Source organism: Parasteatoda tepidariorum, unplaced genomic scaffold, assembly GCF_982258835.1.
Source record: "Parasteatoda tepidariorum strain Cologne lab strain unplaced genomic scaffold, Ptep-v5.0 scaffold_83, whole genome shotgun sequence".
NCBI lineage: Eukaryota > Metazoa > Arthropoda > Arachnida > Araneae > Theridiidae > Parasteatoda > Parasteatoda tepidariorum.
In genome coordinates, this window is record NW_028257442.1 from 156,275 (window position 1) to 162,274 (window position 6,000).

A 6,000-nucleotide genomic window follows, 5' to 3' on the forward strand; every position below is an offset into this window, starting at 1 on the left:
TTAAATATGTACAAATAAAAAATATGTAGAAGGTACATACCTGTCAACAACTTTATTGAGTTGATCTGACTAAAGATCTATGAGGATAAGCAACAACACAACATACTAATTATAGAGTTATGCAGTGAGGTAGCAACAACAAATGACTAGTTAGTGAAATAGTTACACTAAGGAGTATTTTGCCAAGCAATGTGACACTTATACTTACCCAGCATCAGCACAAATCTTTAATAACAGATATTCTTGTAGGTATTTCTTTTCCTACAAATTATGGTCATAACGTGCAATTTCATCGCTTCCACGTAAGACATAAAATACACTGGGGCTGGTGAACGAGATTTTAAAGGATAGGAATTTACCTATCTTATTAGTTCATGAAAAGAAAAGATATTCTTAACAATTGCTTACATTATTGAGCTATAAAACGTATTCGCCATTTTCACCACGCTCAAAAAAAATCGGGCATCCAAGCTCTTGGCGATAGAATTAGTTTGGCAATCACCCATTTCAGCTGATCGCCAAAGTTTAGGGTTATAAAACGGCGGGCATTCAAGACAGTGCGAAATATTATTTAATTTATTAGTTTTTTGAGGGTGGCAACACTTATTAGTTTAATATTAGTTTTTAAGGATTGCAACGAAAACCGGTTTTCAGGTTTGCCTTATTTTCGTGGTTTATCTTATTATTGGCGTTTAAAAAAATTTACTACCATCTTTTTTTTTTTTTTTTTTTTGGTGAGTGTTTAGTTGTACTAGGTCTGATTTAGAATATAACAATATAATAAAATATAAAAAATGGATAATAAATTATATTTTTACTTTTAAGGTTAATAAACTTTCTACTCGATTTAGAAATATGTATTAACTTAGTTAATTACTTATTAATAATTAATTCGATAATTTAATTTTACAATTCTAAACTATTGACAGAGCCTTTAGTGGAGTGTATTTTAATGCAGAGCTGCCATCTAGTGTTGGAATTAGTAAATCCCTACAGAAATGAAATGAAAATAGAAAGAAAATTAATTTTGGGAATAAGAAAATTAAATTTTGGGAGGGATGAATTTTTGTGTCCTTGAAAAATGAGTCGTTTAAGAATTTTTTTACAATTTAAAACAAGAATTTACTGACATAGTCAAAAAGTTTGGAAACAATTGCTAATATATTCAGACGAGTAAATATTTCCGAAATCGAAAAGACTATTGAAGAAAATGAAACTTTTACAATTTAAATAATGTTTTTTCTTTCTTTCAAAAAACTTAAAACAAAAATTATTTTTGTAAAATAGTTTAATTTGTATAAAAAAAATTCCTTGATGCTATGTTGACATTTTGCTTTACACTTACCTTTGAAAATATTTGATTGCGAATTGAATTAAATTATTAGTTGATGCATGTAGATTTAGTTGATCTTACTATACTTGATTGATTGATTTGTTCATTTACGTCGCACTAGAGCTGCACAATGGGCTATTGGCGACGGTCTGGGAAACATCCCGGAGGATGATTCGAAGACATGCCATCACAATTTTGATCCTCTGCAGAGGAGATGGCACCCCCTCTTCGGTAGCCCGACGACCTGCACGCGAATTTGAGCACTTTACGGTAGAACAGTTTAACGAGAACCAATACCGCACACCCTCGGTCCCTACGCAGACTGACCCAAGTGGTCACCCACCCGCACACTGACCGCAGTCAGTGATGCTTGACTTCAGTGATCTGCTGAGAACCGTGTCTTAACGATCAGTCCACTGCGGGACCTTACTATACTTGAATATTATATCAAGAGCACAATAAGCTTGAAATCAGAGATTTTCTTTTCCGCCCACGCTGAAAATGTCTTAAACCTTCTTAGGAGAAGCATTATTGACATGCAATTGCATTTCTGTGAAAATAAAAAAAACAGATTGGTCGCATATACATGAATTGGTTTTTGAATTTAGATATTTAAATTTAAGCAAAAGGAGGGAGCACATCATTCTTAATCTATAGCTTTAAAAATTATTCTCTGTGTGTGTAAAATTACCTAAAGTTAATGTTAGCCTCTTCTGAGAAAGAATGATTTTTCGAAAATTCGTTGTTTTGACGCTTCAGCTTTTTAACTTCGTCTAAAGAAGGAAAATAAATTATAGTCGATAAAATTTAAGCGAGAAAAAAAACAATATCTGTGAAAACCAGCAAATCCCAGTTTTGCGATAAATAACGATACATATTTGATTTTCGGGTGGAACAGAAAGAAATTGAAAGGAGATCGGTAGAACTATATCTAAGAATCATTAGGCAATCAAATTGGTTTTGCCGTTTTTTCATCTTTTCTTCTTAACTAGGAATTCGATAGTTTCCAACTATCTTTTTGTTACTCCTCGCATATCAGCTTGCGACCTATAATTGAGTATAATATTTAGGTTAAATTATTAATACACAGTTATATAAACAATTTATATTAAGAATGAGAAAACGGAACACTCTGTTCACATATTTTAAAAATGTTTGTGGCACTTGAAGTCGCAATTTGATTAAAAACTTCATGTTTGGTGACGCAAATAAATGTTTCAGTCAGAATTTTATCAAAATCTTAGGAATCACTGTTGAGCATATAAATGGATTTAAAATTAATTAGAAAAATAGCAATAATCCAATTTATCAAACTAATAAATTATACCAATCCAAATAATCAAACTAATAAATCTAGCAATCCAAACTAACTAATAAATCTAGCAACAATCACTTTACATCCCCATTTAGTCTATGGCATACAAACTGATCTTCATACATGCTATCTGTGACTGAAATTAATTAATTTTTTTCTTTTTTCGTTTAAGCATAGGCGTAGTAAGCATATAATTTTTCAAAGTCCTTTTTTCACACCCTAAAAGATAATTTTTTATTAACAATTTAAAAATTTTAGATGGTTTTTAATTTAAATCATTTCACGATTATCACATTCACGTAAGTGTTACTGTAAATATCATTTAGGGATTTTTTTTTAAAAAAAAAAAACATAATAATTCATATAAAATTTTTTAGTGAAACAAAACAAAATCTAAGTATTATTGGTAATTTTTAACTACATTTGAAAGTTCGGGGGAACCACGCAAAAACTATGCAACTTTGGCTTTTTTTTCCTCTCCGGTTTTTGTTATTTTATTTTTGTTTTCTTCTCTTTTTTCATTGTTCTGTAATTTCCCCCTTGTTTTCTCTACATTTTGAACTTATTTTATGAGTTCTATTTACTTGCAACTTAAGCGCAATAAATAAAACTTATTGTTTTTCTTAATTTTCTTCGTGTTCTTTTTTATTTATTTAGTATGCTGTATATATAATTTTCATAACTACTTTTTCTTTCTGACAAATATTTTACAGCATAATTGTTAACGTGAATGACTGAAATCAAGAGAATGTCAACAATCACATAGTCGCTTTGGTGAATGTCCGAAATACTTGTTGTATCCGATTAGATATTACTTTATTCGTCGATATTATTTTATTTATTCTCTATTTTAATATCTTTAACCTAAGGAAGTACGTGCCATAACCCAAAACTTTTGATTTTTTTTTAAAAAATTCTTTCTTTAGATCCATAAAATAATACTTTTATGAATTAAAAATTTATATGCAATTTAGCAAAGTAAAAGTGAAAATTTAACAATGCAACAAAATTCAAGCATTATTGTTAATTGTTATATTTATTTAGTTTATAATTATAGTTATTTGCTATTTACGAAAGAAAAATTTTCTTTTAATTACCTTTATTTTCCATTAATACAGTGACATAACTTTTAAAGACACCTTTGTTAAAATCAAAAGTTCAATTTTGATTTTTTTTTCTTTTACAATTTGAAATAACTTACAGCATTATCGAATTCAAAATTTAAATTCTGATTTTTCAAGGATTAATTTCTTGATAAAACGTGATAGACTATGAATGTTCTTAGCATTTTTAACTAATAAGTTCCATTTTATACGATGCATCCTTTTTTTTTACTATGAATTAATGTGAAATATGGCGCAAGATTTTCTTACATTTCAGCAAATGGTGGTGCTTAAAACTATTTTACTTCATTATCAAATAATTTTAAAAAATTTCATTTCGACCTTATAAGACCGGATTGAGTCAAATGCATAACAATATTAAGTGGCAGATTATGCAATTTTATTCTTTTAGCTTTTAAGGACATTCCATATCTAATAATTACAAGGTTAAATAATAAATGTATGTTATAAAATGTCTTACTTTTTCAAAACTGTATGGAAATAAGTTACGACTGAAAAAAAAACTGTATTTAGCTTTTTTACATTCTGATTGTTCTGGGCAAGTAGATTATTTCGCTAAATACAAGACAAATTTATGTAAATACCCAGTTTTTCTATTGTATTTCATGATAATTCACGCTATTTTTCAATTAAGTTAAAATAAAGTATTATTTGTTATATTTACTCTTACAGGAAATAGAGTATTTAAAAGTAACATTTTTGTGTATACAATACTAGGATTAGTAACGACGTCAAGCTTTTCTTAAGAATCTTAAGCTTTTACTCAAACTAATTAGTGAGAAACTTTGTGTAGTCTATTTTTTTTATAAAACAGAACATCAAAATTGAGGCTTGCTATGGCTTCTCAACATGCCCTGAATGCCTTAACTTATACTTATATCAATATGCCTTATTACTTAGACTCGCATTAACTATTGCCGATGCTGGCAAAATTTCTGTTATTTTTAGGCTCTAAAAATTTCAAATTTTTAACATGCTTTGTACGAACATATATCAATTCAGAGCATTCTTATTAAGAAAAAATTTAGATTATAAAAATCATTAAGTAAGTAACAGCAAGTGTATGCCTTTTAGTTTAGCATACTTAAAAACGATGTTATAAATTTTTATATCAATTATTTTCTTAGGCTCAACGATTGGAAACTTTTTGTATTCGTTTAAAAATAAAACATTATTAAGGAATATAAAAGAAAAAGGTACCTCAGTGAAATTATTTTTCTATTTAATATCAATTATAATTTATCTATTAAGACTTAAATAGTTCAAATTTATTATTTTTTTTCTACCTTTTCCCATCCAATCATATAAATTTTCGGGACGCTTAATTTGTATTATAGGGTTTTTTCAATTTATTATTCTCATTCTCGACCATATTCGTAGAGGTAAAGTACATGCACCGGAAATGTAGGGTAATACAATTTTCTATAAAATGCATGACTTATTGTTCAATCTAAAATTAACTAGTTTCTAAAATAAATAAATAAAAATAAATGTCTCTTTGAAAAATTGTTCCCGCTGCTTTTAATATTATATTTTTTAACCATTGTTGAAATAAAGTTAGCACGAAATGAAATATCTATTTTATTTTTATTTACTGGTTAATTTTATACGTCGCGTGAAATTTTATGACATACAGTGAAACCTCTCGGTAAGGGCCACCTGTCGTTCCATTGAAAATTGGCCCTTATGGGGGGTGGCCCTTAAATGGGGTGACCAAAAAATAAAATGAGGAAATCAAAATTTATGTAGAAAAAAACTTTATTAACATTTTAAGTTTTTATACCTGTTTAAAAAATTTTTTAATTGAAGTTTGTTCACTTTTTACAATTTTTTCGCAAACAATTTTAGTTTCTAATGATTCCTTAACTCTATAAAACAAATTAGTCAAATTCGCATCATTTATTAATGCCTTAGATTGGTATATCAGTTTATTTACTTCTATTAGCGTTTCTTGGTTTGATAAATATGGCACGGGGGACTCATGGGACGGGGGAAAAAATGGCCTTTATTGGAGGTAGTCAGGAAAATGTGGCCCTCTAATGGGAGGAAAATTAACATTATGTCTATGGGGAAAATTTTCGTTTCTCAAAATATTGGCCCTTAATAGAGGTGGCCCTTAAGTAGAGGTGGCCTTTAGGAGAAGTTTCACTGTATTTGCATCGAATGGATTCCAAAATACGTTTTTAGACCGTCAAATGATTTGGAAAAACAGCGGATTTAGAGAGGAT